Below are 12,946 nucleotides of genomic sequence, written 5' to 3'. Positions count from 1 at the left end.
AACTGCCTCTTGATCTGTGTACAGGTTCCTCATGAGCACAACGAAATGTTCTGGAATTCCCATTCTGGGGGTGATGTGGTTGGTGTTATTTTAGGGGAGAAGGTGTGGCTCCTCCCTCAGACTCTGCTAAGCTGCCTCTGCACGCCAAGGCCACTGAGGCCCCATCAGCCCTCACCAGGTCTTCATCATCCTTGCACAAGCATCCTCCCCATCCTCCCTTTGTCTGTAGACCTGGACCTTCCTTTTCACTCCTGGGGCAAAGATACAGAGGTCAGCCCAGGAGAAGTCCCAGCAAAATGGCTCACAGCCCCGGCCCTCTCCCTCTTCTTCCTCCTCCTTCAACCAGAAGCCTCGTTCCCTCAACACCCAAGCTGGGTGCTGGCCCTGTGTCCCCTGCTCGGGGTGCTGAATCACACAGCCCCTGCCCTTCCTCCATGTCTTGACCTCCTGCCCCTTCCAGATCAGGTCAGCAGACCCACATCCCTGGCTTGCTCGGCACCCAAACCCCCAAGCCCTTCCCGGGGTCCTCTGGCCCCCACTCACCTCATGGCGTGTTTACTTGAGGCTGAATTCTCTATCTGGGGGTTCATTAACTTTTTGTGGGCGCCAAAATGCGGATCATTTGTGCTTATCCTCAACTAAATAGGTCAGGTCATAAGAGGTAATGCCATGGGTAGTGGAATGTAAACAAACACATTCTACCTCAATAAACATGCTAATTTCCAGCTATAATATTCACAAGTAAAAGATCCATCACACCGACCCTATTTGGCAAAGGCAGCGGGCTTCATCCATCAGCGAGGGAGGCTCCCGCCAGTTCGCTGCAGGAGGGAAATAGTACGACTTAACTTGCTTGATGACGCCCTCGGGGGAAACATGAGCCTCATAAATGAGTCTGGAAATGTGATAAAAGGATAATCTTGCATAAATGAGCCTATATCATCATTACCTGCCCCGACCAAGGCTAGGCTTTGAGTGATGTAGTCACATTTCATATAAATTAAGGCTGACGAGTTGGTGCACCAGGCCAGCAGGAGCCCTCTGTCCCCGCATGTCCCACTGGCCACCCTAGCCTGAGGCTGCCACAGAGGAGGGGTGTGGGGCCACGACAAGGGTTCAGCCCTGTCTGGGGCTGGGGCATTGGGGTGGGAAGCGGGAGGACAGCCCAGCCTGACCTGAACACAAGTGTGGCCCTTGGCAAATGGGTAAAACCCAAGGAGTGGGTATGGGCTCTTTCCTGCACTTTATAGATAAATTAAGGATCTATTATTTCATAATGAGGCAGTGGTGGATCAGTAGTAAAATTCTCACCTTCCTTGTGGGAGACCCGGTTTCAATTCCAGGCCAACGCACCTCAGGCACAGCCACCACCCATCTGTCAGTGGACGCTTGCGTGCTGCTATGATGCTGAACAGATTTCAGTGGGGCTTCCAGATTAAGACAGACGAGGAAGAAAGGCCTGGCAATCTACTTCTGAAAATCAGCCAATGAAAACCCTTCGAATCTCAACGGTCCAATCTGCAACTGATCATGGGGATGGTGCAGGACAGAGCAGTGTTTCGTTCTGTTGTCCGTGGGGTCACGATGAGTCGGGGGCATCATGATGGCTGCTGACAACAACATTATTTCATATCCTTATTATTGATATTTGTTGAACACTTATTAAATACCAAAGCCTTGTGAGAGGACGGAATCAGGGACCAAAAAGTGAGGAAGAGAGGAAACTATTGCGTACATGCTGTGTCCAGGCACTGCGCTAGGGGCTTTCACACCTCGCCACTTACACCTCCCAACACCCTGGGGTGAGCGTCATTATTGCCTCTGTGCAGATGAGGGAACCGAGTGGCAGCAGGTGTGTGGTGGGCATCTAGGTGTATCTAGGTTCAGAGTCCGTGGTCTTTCCATCCCGCCTCCCTCCCTTCATTCCCATGACAGGATATTTTTAAACACAGCTTCAGAGACCTGGGATGGGTTAGCCAGATCTTTCTGGAGGCAGAAGACGGACAGGAAGACCTCTGGGTGCCCCTCTCAGCAGAGAATCCTCTGATTTAGGCCACCTAGGCCCCTGAGAGAGTCCCTGGGCAGTGCAAATGCACTCAGTGGCTAACTGAAAGGTTGGAAGTTTGAGTCCACCCAGAGGTGCCTTAGAAGAAAGGCCTGGCAATCTCCTTCTGAAAAATCAGCCATTGAAAACTGTATGGAGAACTGTTCTACTCTGACACACATGGGGTCGCCATGAGTCAGTCGACTTGATACAAATGGTACTGGCACTGGGCCCCTGGTGTGTCCTCAGAGGGGCCCTAATGGGCAGCAGACCCCCACCGAGACCGAGACCACCTCTCCCGGGCTGCATCCGAAATCACGTCTCTAATAGTGACAGAGTCACACTTCAGGGGCTTGATTCAGGACTTGCTATAGGGTTAATTTCCTGAAGGGGAAAAAATAAAAAGGTATAGGGGCTGTTGGAATACCGAGCTGTGGAGCTCACGGGAACCTGAGCTGCAGAAGTCTTAGTCAAAAACGCTGGCTGAGAAACCGCTGGCCCCTGCCAAGCGGGGCGCGTGGAGGTTTGCGCATTCCCGGGCTGCGTGCTTCAAATACTTTCCGTGGTTCGCCAGTGGAGGGCCGGGAGAGAAGAATCTGTCTTTATGGACTTAGGTCTGCAGAACAGCTTGGCTGGCAGGGAGCTGTGAAATCGAAAGAGCTGGAAAACTTGACTCATGAGCTTTGGGACTCCAGTGTGCTGGAGGTGGGATGAAATCCGACCTCGGGCTGCAGGGAAAAGCCTGGAATCCTTTGACTCACTATGCCTTCTTGCTGGCTGGCCAGGGTGACCGCCTCCCCCTCTGAGATGAGAGCCCTGTGAAGTTTTCCAAATGCTTTTCATGGTACCAACATTTGTGAGCAACTATTAGGAGCCCTGGTGGTGCAATGATGAAGTGCTTGGCTGCTGACTGAAAGGTTGGTGGTTCGAAGTCACACAGCTGCTCCGCAGGAGAAAGACATGGCGATCCGCTTCCGTAAAGATTACAGCGTAGGAAACCCTATGGGGCAGCTCTACTCTGTCACGTGGAGTTGCTATGAGTTGAAATTGACTCGATGGTACCTAACAACAAGTAGGTGCCAGGCATCACGCTGAGGGTGGGCTACACAAACCCAGGAAGCTGGCAGAGTCGGTATTACATGCCCATTTTCAACAAAAAAACTAAGGTCCAAAAAGGTGTAGGAATTGCCCCATACCACAAGGAAATGGCCAAAACGTCAGTTCATCCTTTGTGTATTAAAGACCCACTATGTGCAGGGCATTGCACCAGGGGCTGGGCTGCAAAGATGGAGAGGTGTTGTAGATGAGAACCATTTGGAGTTTTCTGAAACCCATTCACATCTGCTACTGCCGTTTTCTTATTGAGCCAGGTGAGGGAGGTTGGGCAAGGATGATTTTGAGATGTCACCACATTTAGGGGTGGGGGAAGCTATGAGGGTGCTAGTGGCACAGAGAGCCCTGGTTGGTGAGCCGGGAGACCTGGCTTCTCGTGTCAGGCCGTTGCTAACTCCCAGTATGACGCAGAACCCCTTAGGGTCTCGGTTTCTGAAGCATACAGCATCTGGGCCCCGCCAACGTCCCTTTGGAAATATGTTGTTGCCTACATACACTGTTGCCTACATGCCAATGGCTTCTTACCGCAAGGCCCTGCCACTCAGGGCCTGGAGATGCTCTCTGCCTACAAGAGAAGGCTGCACACACAAGCAGGCAGACCCGAAATGCCGGGAGCCAGCACCTCCAAAAGCAGCTCCCCACCACAGACAGACAGGAGTTGGTGTGAATACCCCACTTCCTTTCTTTGAATGGGACAGTTCTGAAAGTGTGTTTTCCACAGCCCGGGCCCGGGCCCCGGTGGCCGGCAGTGGGACCCGCTCCTCACACACATGTACTGGTTTTCTTCTCTTCCCTGTCGCCCTTCCTCACCTTCCTACTACTGCTTCAAGGAGTCACCTCCCAAATCAACCACGTGCACTAAATCCTTGTCTCAGGCTCTGCTTCTGAGGAGAACCACGGAGGATTGGGGAGCACAGCCTGAAGGGGCTTTAGCCATCATCTGCTACAAGCCCATTATTCTGTAGGAGTGACTGAGGCCCGGAACGGAGAAGCTGCTTACCTCTTGGGGTACGTGGCCCTCCCCACACCAGTCTCCCCTGAACCCTGCTGTCCCTGCCTTCAACCAGCAGCAAGCTTAGCGTGAACCCCAGGCTAAAGGAGAGCACAGAGGTGGGAGCACCAATGCGGGGGCTGCCCTGGGCTGAGGATCCCACAGCCTAACTCCCCTTTGGGGTACCCTGAGGAAAGGGGCCTGTGAGGAGAGCAGGAAGCCAGCAGGGTCCTGAGGGCCACAGGCCCTCACTTGGCCTGGCGGCCACCCACCTGCCCAAAACCCACTCCTGCCACTTCCCATCATACACCTGGGGGAAACCACGTCAGCTTCGCTCTGGCCCTTAGGCATGCTGTGCCCTCTAGCTGGAATGTGCTGCCCTCCCTCTCCCCTTGGCAAATTCTTACCCCACCTTCAAAGCAGCTCCCGGCTTCTCCAATCCTGTGTAGCCTTCCCTGACACCCCCTCCTGCTCCCCCATCAGGAGTTACTCACTTCCTCCTGCCCCTCCATGGGTCTGGAACACCCCCAGCACTGCACCCAGAATGGAGCTAAGAGGAACCTTTGTTGATAAGTCTCCCATGGGTGACCCAAAGCTCTATAAGCGCAGGAATCGGGTTCACTTACCTTCTTGGAATGCGGAAATTATCCAACAATATCATTAATATCACACACAAACAAGTAAGATTTTGCTGAAAATAATTCAAAAATGGTTGCAGCAGTACATTGACAGGGAACTGCCAGATATTCAGGCCGGATTCAGAAGAAGACGTGGAATGAGGGGTATCATTGCTGATGTTGGATGAATCTTGGCTGAGAACAGAGAGTACTGGAAAGATGTTTACCTGTGTTTTATTGACTATGCAAAGGCATTTGACTGTGTGGATTATAACAAATTATAGATCACATTGCAAAGAATAGGAATTCCAGAACACTTAATTGTGCTCATGAGCAACCTGTACATAGACCAAGAGACAGCCATTCCAACAGAAGAAGGGGATAGTGTGTGGTTTAAAGTCAGGAAAGGTGTGCATCAGGCTTGTATCCCTTCACCACACTTATTCAATCTGTATGCTGAGCAAATAATTCGAGAAGCTGGACTATATGAAGAAGAATGGGGCATCAGGATTGGGGGAAGACTCATTAACAAATTGCAATACACAGATAACACAACTTTGCTTGCTGAAAGTGAAGAGGACTTGAAACACTTACCGAGTGTCTTAGTCATCTAGTGCTGCTATAACAGAAATACCACAAGTGGATGGCTTCAACAAACAGAAGTTTATTCTTTCACAGTCCAGTAGGCTAGAAATCCAGATTCAGGGCGTCAGCTCCAGGGGAAGGCTTTCTCTCTCTGTCGACTCTGGAGGAAGGTCTTTGTGATGCATCAGTCTTCCCTTGGTCTGGGAGCATCTCAGCACAGGAACCTCAGGTCAAAAGGACGTGCTCTGCCCCTGGCACTGCTTTCTTGTCTCTCTGCTCGCTACTCTCTTTTATATCTCAAAAGAGATTGGCTTAAGACACTATCTAATCTTACAGATCTCATCACTATAACTACCACTAATCCATTTTATTACATCATAGTGATAGAATTTATAACACACAGGGAAATCACATCTGATGACAAAATGGTAGACAATCATACAATACTGGGAATCGTGACCTAGTCAAGTTGACAGATTTTTTGGAGGGACACAATTCAATCCATGACATGATGAAGATCAAAGACTACAGCCTTCAGTATGGATTACACCTCAACATAAAGAAAACAAAAAAGTCCTCACAACTGGACCCATAAGGAACATCACGCTAAATAGAGAAAAGATTGAAGTTTCACTTGGATCCATAATCAACACCCATGGAAGCAGTAGTCAAGAAATCAACAATGTATTGCACTGGACAAATCTGCTGCAAAAGACCTCTTTAAAGTGTTAAAAAGCAAAGATGCCACCTTGAGGACTAAGGTGAGCCTGACCCAAGCCATGGTGTTTTCAGTTGCCTCATATGCATGCGAAAGCTGTACAATGGATAAGAAAGACCAAAGAAGAACTGATGCATTTGAATTATGGTGTCGGTGAAGAATATTGAATATACCATGGACTGCCAGAAGAACAAACACATCTGTCTTGGAAGACGTACAACCAGAATGTTCCTTAGAAGACTTCATCTCACATACTTCGGGCATGTTATCAGGAGGGACCAGTCTCTGGAGGACATCATGCTTGGTAAAGTAGAGGGTCAGTGAAAAATAGGAAGACTCGCAACGAGATGGATTGATACAGTGGCTGCAACAATGGACTCAAACATAACGAGGATTGTGAGGATGGTGCAGGACCGGGCAGTGTTTTGTTCTACTGTACACAGGGTCGCTATGAGTTGGAACTGACTCAACGGCACCTAATAACAACATCTTTTTGTCCTCAGAGCTGAGCTCTTACAGGTGCTCTAAAATGTCTATTGAATGAATAAACGCAGGGAAATAATTAAAAACTTGGAGACACCTGGAATCATTGCCATTTTCCCATCTTGTTGTCTCTTTTTCCTTGGCTGGTCTCCAGAGAACCAGGAGAGGTGGCGGTTGCGGGAACAGCAAGCAAGAAAGGAGCCCACACAGGCAGGCGTGGTGGGAGAGGAGGTGAGCCCGAGGGTCCTGGGCAGACAAGTCCTGGGCTTAACCTGCAGGGAGCCTGGTTGGGAGACCAGCCAAGGGCCAGCTGTACAGGATCCTAGACCAGATTCTGAGGGGCAATTCTGTTGCATTGCACAGCTCCAGGGACCTCCATTCACTGTTGGGGATATGGAGTGAAATGACCCTGTGATGGGTTCCTTCACAGGACAATTTTGTAGGAGTGAAGTGGATTTTTTAAATTTTGGTTTAGTTTTTTTAGTGCAGTGACTTTAAAAGCTTTTCTAGCTGTGGAATTCAAACAAAACCCTACTTAGAAGCCCAACATGTAAACAGTTGCCTCGGTGGAAGTGGGGGTTGGTTGTATGGGGGGAGGGGTTGCCCATCTTCTCAACAACCCCTTATCCTTCTGAGAGTACCCCAGGACTCTAGGGCCCAGGTTCTAGTTCCACTCTGCTGTGTCCAGGCTGTGTGACCCTGGGCAAGTCACTTCACTTCTCTGGGCCTCAGTTGCCTCATCCCTACAATGGAGAAGATACTATCTCCCCCACAAGGCTACTGAGAGGCTCAACACAGATAGCTTTGCACCTTGTTACGGCCACACGCATTATTTCTGGTCAGGAGGGCCAGAACGACAGGACAAGTTTTGTGTCATCGTGACAGAGCAGGTCTTGGAGGCAGTCAGCCCTGGGCTGCAGAGCAGACACAGGGCTGTGTGACTCCGGGTGCCTTTCTTCTTGGGGCTTCAGACCCTGAGTGCTCACGAGATGCTCTTTGCCCCAGAACTCATTACCCAGCCAGCTGGGGCCTCCAGCAGGCATTGTTTCTCTTCCCTGAGTATAAAGCTGGGACATGTGAGGGGAAAAAATGCCTCCCCTCACTGCTCCACCAGCCAAACCCCAATCCCAGCTGGCCACCGCAGACCCCTAAAGGGAAATAGAGGCCGAGTGTTCTGGCTCCAGGAGGCAGCGAATGGAACCTTGTTAATTACTATGTAAATTACTTTAATAGCCTGGATCTCCCTCAGACAAATGTTTGGGGGCTTGAGGCTGGAGGTTCGGGGCCAGAGGGAGATAGGGTCCTCAGTGAGGGGAAGAAGCAGAACCTCTTGGCCCAAGAGCTCCCATTTGTGGTTTCCCATGGGGCGAGGGTGGCGTAATGGTTAAGAGCTCGGTTGCTAACCCGAAGTTCGGCAGTTTGAATCCCCCAGCTGCTCCTTGGAAACCCTATGGGGCAGTTCTACTCCATCCTATAGGGTTGCTATGAGTCAGAATCGACTCCACGGCAATGGTTTTTTTTTTTTTAATGGGGCAGGGGTGGAAGCACAGATGGGGAATTGGAGGGACGGATGACTTTGCTTCTGCCCCTGGCCCATGAGGATCCTGAATGTGACAGTGAATGGAGGGATCAAGTCCATCCTTGAAGGTAGGAACTGTACGGACCTCAGATGATCTCTAGACCACCTCCACCCCTTCACTGCAGCAAGGGAGAAGCAGAAGCCCAGAGCAGGCGAAAGACTTGTCCAACGTCACACAGCTAGGGGAGGACCAAGTCAGAACTAGAACCCTGGTCTTCCCTCTCTAGCCCCGTGGTTCTCAAACTGCATACCTGCGGAATGAGCTGGACCTGGTCCCCTGCCTGAAACATCATATAGTGAGACTTACCAGTTTACAAAGAGAAAAAAAAAAGTTAAAGAGAGGCATTTTCATGATTTTAAGTTCTGTGTATGCTTATTTTTAAGATACACTATCCTGCAGACCTGATATATAGTCATATTTTCTTCCATAAAATTGCCCTCTTTTTTTGTATCACGGAATTGTTGTTGTTAGGTGCTGTCCAGTAAATGTCAACTCACAGTGACCCATGTGACAAAGCAGAGCTGTCCCATCGGGTTTTCTAGGCTGTGATCTTTACAGGAGCAGATGGCCAGGTCTTTCTCTCACAGAGCCGCTGGGTGGGTTCAAACCACTAACCTTCTGGTGAGCAGCCGAGGGCTTAACCATTGCATCACAAGGGCTCCTTATTAAGTGTGTTAAAATGGCAGCGTTCTATATTGGCCGCCATGACTTTAAGATTCTCAGTCCTGAAACACTTATTTTTATCTCAGTTTTCCAGGTAGAGGAAGAGACATAGAGCGATCCTGACAGACTGGCCTTAGCACTGCTGACAGATTGGTGCTCTTTACTCCTGACTAGAATTTTGTGTGAACTAAGAGTGAATAAGAGCCCTGGTTTCATAGTGGTTAAGAGCTCGGCTGTTCACAGAAAGGTCGGCAGTTCGAATCCACCAGGTGCTCCTTGGAAACCCTATGGGGCAGTTCTGCTCTGTCCTATAGGGTTGCTCTGGGGTTGCTGCAAGGCTGACATGTGCTCGCGAGTAAAGCACAGAGCTGTATTTCACAGGCGTTGTGACATCTCTCTTGGCCGCTTCCTTCTGCGACGCAGGCTGAGTTCCAGACAGTAAGTCTGCCAGCGAGATGAGGACTGGAGCGGTCTTTCCATAACATGGCGGCTCTGCAGCCGCTTACTAGCTGGAGTGTGGCCTTGGGCGTGTGGGTTCACCTCTCGGAAAATGGGGATAATACTTACCTCACAGGATGGCTGAAACTATTATATGAGATGGTGTTTTGTGCTTGGTACCGGGCCTGGCACAAGAGTAAGCACTTACCCTCTCCTCTTTGTCTCTGTCTCTCTCTATAGATATAGATATAATTATTTTTAAATTAGGGTCAGGTTGGAGGTTCAAATCTACCCAGAGGCACCTTGGAAGCAAGTCATGGTGATCTACTTCCAGAAAATCAGTCCTCGGAAACCCTATGGAACAATTTTACTCTGACACGCATAAGGCCACCATGAGTTGGAATTGACTCCACCACAACTGGTATTTTAACACGAACGGAGTGCTTCTGGTATGCCAGGCCCCATGGTAAGCTTATACATACATGACCTCATTTAGCCCTCCCAACAAGAAAGGTTCTATTATTGTCCCTGTTTTACGCATGAGAAAACTGAGACTGGGGAAGGTTAAGAAATTTGCCTAGTAAGTTGCGGAGTTGGGATGCAAACCCTGGCTGCCTGATTCCCAAGCCCCTGCTCCTAACCCTGGGTTATGCTGTGTCTTGAGTGTGCCTGTGGGTGTGGAATACCGCACACTTGTGTGTGTTATGCACTGCGCGTCCATCTGGCACCTGCGTGTGTGTCTATGAACACGTGTGGGCTTACACGCCTGTGCCTGTTCCCCTGGGGGGTTATGCACACACGCATGTGTGCAGGGCAGAGGCCAAGAAGGAGGCACGTCATACTTCTGTGCCAGGCTCATTAATCTCCCACACAAGCGCCGGTAAAACGTCACCCAGCCGCCGCTCTTAGGTGGCCATTTTTCTCAATGAAAAATTTCGCAAGCAGAGGAATGGTGATGGAGCGCTGTGGAGCCCTGCACGCTCGGCAGCGTTGGCAGATGAAGCCCAGGGAGAGAGAAGCCCCCACAGCGCTCACTGCCGGTGCCAGGAGCTCTTGGGGTAAACAGCAGCCACGCACGAGGAGAGACACGCGTGACCTCGGAGCGGCCCTCTCTGCCCTCCGACCCGCCACGCCAGCTCCTCCCAGTGTTCTGCCTTGTTCTACCCCGCCTTCTCCATGATGCCTTCCGAAAACCCACAACACCCTAAGCACCGTCCTGCTCCACTAACTTCCGTGTCCAGCTTTCCTCCACCATCTGGCCCTAACCTGCCTTTCCAGACAAGCCGAAGAGATAGGTGCCCAGCGGGCTCAGGGTGAGGCGAGAGATGCTTGGAGCCGCAATTCAAGGAGGTGCCTTCTGTGCGCTTGAAACGCGCAGGGAGTACGCGGATCTCCAGCCCCCCCGCTCCCACCTCCCCAAGCTGGATGTGTTCGGTACATCCACGGGCTCCTTAGAGCTGCATCCTGATAGATGTTGGAACAGAGCAGCCTTGAGAACATGATGCTGAGTGAAATGCCTGGCACAAAAGGACAAATACTGTTGTCATCCCGCATATATCAAGCATCTAGAATAGGCAAATGCATACAGAGGAAAGTTTATTAGTGGCTGCTAGGAGCTGCGGGAGGGGGAAGGAGGGAGATACTGCTTAAAGGGGCACTGAATTTCTGTCTGGGGTCATAACGTTTTGTAAATAGACAATGGTGATGGTTGCACATGGTGAATGCAATTAACCCCACTACACTGTACACTTAAAAATGGTTAAAATGGCAACTTTCATGTTGTATACATTCTACTACAGTTTTTTGAGGGAAGAATTAAATGTGCTACAGGCGATTCAACTCAGATTCAACAAAGACCGAGCGTGAGCTGGGTGCTGGGCCCTTCAAGTACATCCTGGCATTCAGCCTCCTAGCACCCTGCTTTTTCATAGCACCACGTGGAAAGCGGGTGCCTCACAGCCCTGAGAGTCTGACTTGCCAAAAGTCGTAGAACCAGCGAGAAGCAAAATAAACAGCAGTAACAACCAGCGCTGGTGGAGGCCTGCTCTGGGCCAAACTGTGCTAAAGCGTTTGCGTCTGTTATCTTGTTAACCCTCACGACAATCCTGAGAGGTAGGTCCTGTTTTCCCCCCTTGGCCAATGAAGAAATGAAGGCTCTGAGAGTTGAAGTCACACACCTGGGCTTGAACAGCTTGTGAGTTACAGGTTGTTCAGAGTGGAGTCAGACAAAGCCGTTGCTTTGTCACGGGGTGGGATCAGTGCTGGCCGGCGGGAGAGAAGTGTTGGAGGTCCATGAACTTGGCATTAGGCAGCATTATTTAAAGCTATTTATTTTCCATTGTTCTTTCAGTCCTTATGATTAGATATGAGAAAGCCCGAGTTGTTGCTAGTCAGTCTTAAACGCCTCTCACTCTTGCTAATCCCTCTTTTTAATTAAAGAAAAAAAAAAAAGAGCAGCTCTCGGGTTCATTGCCTTCAGCAGGTAGGCGCTGGAACTTAGGTTTGTTTTCATTGTATTTATTTTGATATTTGCCTTCTACTTATGGTTCATAACAATGGTTTTCAATGTATAATTCTTTTACAGTTAATCTAGTTAAGTAAAAGTTTGACAATTTAAAGAAAAACATTAAGTAAATAGCTGTAGGAATCATCCTGAAGGTGGCGTGTAGTGATATGTGGATGCGGCAGAGATCAGGAACGTACTATATGAATGGCTGGGTGGTGCAAACAGCTGAGCATTTGGCTTCTAATCGAAAGTGGCTGTTCAAGTCCATCCAGAGGTGCTTCAGAAGAAAGGCCTGGCAATCTTCTGAAAAACCAGTCATTGAAAACCCTGCGGAGCACAGTTCTACTCTGACACACATGGGGTCGCCACACAACTGGTTAGCTTTTGGGTGTTTGGCAAACGCTGTCCTGCTTCCCAGCTTCTGCAGTCCAGGAAGGCCAGCTGGAGGGAGGTGAAGGCTGCATCATCAGGTCCACTCTAAGTTCTGTGGGTGAAAAGTTTGAAACCCGTGGAGGTTTTCTGCAGCACTTTCCCGGTGTCCAGCACCAGCCGTGTGAATTTTGAGGGGTATTTTCAGCGGCGCCCTCTTCCTCACTTGGCTTCCAGATTACTGAAAGGTTGTTCGTGACTCAGCTCAGCAGCCTTCTGGTCCCCCCTCTTGGTTCTGTGGAGGTAGGTGCTCAGTTCTGTGGTGTTCTGGGAAGTGCCCCTGTGGTCTGCACAGGTGACCTGAGAAAGCCCTGGCTCAGCCCCCCACCTGCTGTGTGATTCTAGACCGTATGCTTTCCCTCTCTGAACCTGCAGTGAAATGAAGGGGTTGAACAAGAAGATTCTAAAGGCCCCTTCAGCCCAGACAGCCCAGTAATACTCTCTGGCCATGTCTGTGCCATGCTTGCTGGATTCAGCCTGGCTCCTCGGCTCTGGGTCCCTCATCAGGACGGCTGGCATAGCCTCTAAGTGGCCTCCCCATCTCTGCTGTTTTAGGCCAGTTTCCTCCCTGCTTGACCATGCTACACCAGAAATCTAGCATTGCTGCCTCACTCACAAATCTTCAGTGGCTCCCTATTGCCTACTGCCTAGACATCCCAGTCTGGTGTTTAAGGCTTTGTATAACCTGGCCATCTTCAGCCTTACCTCTCATCCTTCCACACAACCTGACTGCTGAGTATACTGGGGGCTCCCAGGCTGCTGTTCAGTCGGCACACACT

Source organism: Trichechus manatus, unplaced genomic scaffold, assembly GCF_000243295.1.
Source record: "Trichechus manatus latirostris isolate Lorelei unplaced genomic scaffold, TriManLat1.0 scaffold00030, whole genome shotgun sequence".
In the NCBI taxonomy this organism is placed as follows: Eukaryota; Metazoa; Chordata; class Mammalia; order Sirenia; family Trichechidae; genus Trichechus; species Trichechus manatus.
The sequence above is the reverse complement of the archived record's forward strand: the minus strand, read 5'-3'. Positions refer to the sequence as shown.